The sequence below is a fragment of the Babylonia areolata genome, chromosome 25 (genome assembly GCF_041734735.1).
Source record: "Babylonia areolata isolate BAREFJ2019XMU chromosome 25, ASM4173473v1, whole genome shotgun sequence".
Lineage (NCBI taxonomy): Eukaryota > Metazoa > Mollusca > Gastropoda > Neogastropoda > Buccinidae > Babylonia > Babylonia areolata.
Genome location: NC_134900.1, coordinates 25,299,979 through 25,302,478, shown reverse-complemented (window position 1 = coordinate 25,302,478; position 2,500 = coordinate 25,299,979).

Sequence of the window (2,500 nt, the reverse complement as noted above, 5' to 3'; positions counted from 1 at the left end):
AAGCCTGTTCTTGTATGGTTTTGTGTCTGAGAGAGAGAGAGAGAGAGAGAGTGTGTGTGTGTGTGTGTGTGTGTGTGTGTGCGTGCGCGCGCACACTTGTGTATGTGTGTGTGCGTGATTTGTAGAGCTGTGTGTTTGGTACATTACGAACAGGGAAGTGTGATGGTTTGCCGCGCAAACATTTCTCAAAATTAATGGAAGAAGAAGAGAAGGACGGGGACAGACAGATAGATTGAGAAATAGAAAGACAGACAGACAGACAGACAGAGAGTGAAACACACACACACACACACACACACACACACACACACACACACACACACACACACACACACACACACAACACACACACACACGGATCACCACAGCCATCCACCCGTCCATCACACAGCCCCGTGTGGTTCAGGCCCGGACGGTGTGCAAACTGCTCATTGGTCATCATGGCCACCGCTGGACCCTTGGCCGACACCCCCCCCCCCCCTCCAATCGCCCCCCCCACCCCCACCCCCACCCCAGACCCCCACCCTCTCATCAACCGCTTCCTACGCACTCCCGCCCCCGCCTCCCCCCCCCCCCACCACCACCAAGCCAGAGGAAACACAACACTTGCCTTACCCTGGAGGGACGATGGACGGCTACTATCCGGATCGGATCTGCGACTATTAGATTGATTAACACCTCATCCCGCCACCCCCCACCTCCTTCCCGTTTATCCATCCCACGCCCCCCATGCCCCCCCTCGCCCCTCCCACCTCTTCTCCCCCCCACACACACCCTACTCCTCTGCCACCTTCCGTTTCGATCAGTCCTATCCCTCCCCTTCTCCCCTTCCCTCCCCCGCAACCCACCCGGGCAATCTTGGTGACCACATGTGCACACGCCCCCTCAAAGGAATTTTGCAAGACAAGACTTGTTTGCTTCAGAGAAGAGAGGCCGATTCAGTTGGAGGAGGATAAAAAAAAAGAAGAAAAAAAAAAAACAACAGGAGAAGAAATCTATGACTTTATCAAGCAACCCAAACAGGTGTTGTTTGCAAATATGCTGGAAGTGAATGGATATCTATGTGACTAAACCAAAACGTCACACACAATTTTGCATTCTGCTCACAACCATTTTACGATGACCGTACAAAACGGGTCAGTTGAGAGATCGATTTGTTTGGAAGAAAAAAAATACTACTATGCGTTTAATAAGCAAGACATAAAATGATTTAATATTGTTGTGTTGTTGATTTTTTTTTATAAAATGATTTAGTATTGTTGTGTTGTTGTTGTTGTTGTTTTTATAATAGAAGTAAATGGGTACTTCTTCTCTGTTGTTTATTGTATATATGACAGGGATGAATTAGTATTTCTCCTAAATGTATGTATGAACGTCAGTCGTGTTCGACTATGACCATCTGAACAGCAGAGGAGGCAACTGCTGTCCCAACTATCTGGGCTAGAATTTTTTTCTATTACAGTGGAGACTGTCTTGCCCAAATTACATCCACCACTCTCTCGGCCAAGAGGGTTTTAGGACAGTCGGCGTAAGTATGATTCCCAAAGGCCAGCTAGCCCCCAAGGCTGCAGGACTAAGAGCCTATGCATTTTTGCTTCCTAGTTTGAGAGTCATATTGCATGTATGCTAGAAGTAAATGGGTATTTATGTGACAAAAACAAAACGCGACACAGATTTTGGCATTCTGCTCACAACCACTTTATGATGGCCATACGAAGCAGGTCAGTTGAGAGATCGATTGATTTCGAGAGAATGAAAACTACTATGCGTCTAATGAGCAAGATGTAAAAAGATTCAGTACTGTTTATTGTGTATGTAACAGAAGTGAATGGGTGGCTCTCCTCTATCGTTTAGTGTATATATGACAAAAGTCAATGAGTATTTCTCCTAAGTGTAAACAAGGCATAATCAACGAGAAGAATTTGTAAATAAGCTCACTTCCTCAGTGGGGTGTGGCAAGTTTTACCTGATCAACGGGGAGCTTGGGTGGTTCGCGCCATGTTAAGTATAACACATCATCACTGATCAATGGGGAGCTCGGGTGGTTCGCGCCATGTTAAGTATAACACATCATCACTGATCAACGGGGAGCTCGGGTGGTTCGCGCCATGTTAAGTATAACACATCATCACTGATCAATGGGAAGCTCGGGTGGTTCGCGCCATGTTAAGTATAACACATCATCACTGATCAATGGGGAGCTCGGGTGGTTCGCGCCATGTTAAGTATAACACATCATCACTGATCAATGGGGAGCTCGGAGGTTCGCGCCATGTTAAGTATAACACATCATCACTGATCAACGGGGAGCTCGGGTGGTTCGCGCCATGTTAAGTATAACACATCATCACTGATCAACGGGGAGCTTGGTGGTTCGCGCCATGTAAGTATAACACATCATCAAGACACGACAAGGCATTATTGCTTTTATGCTCAGAGACACAGGGGACTGTTGTGCGATAGTCTGTTTTTTTTTCTTTTTTTTTTTAGCATATATATC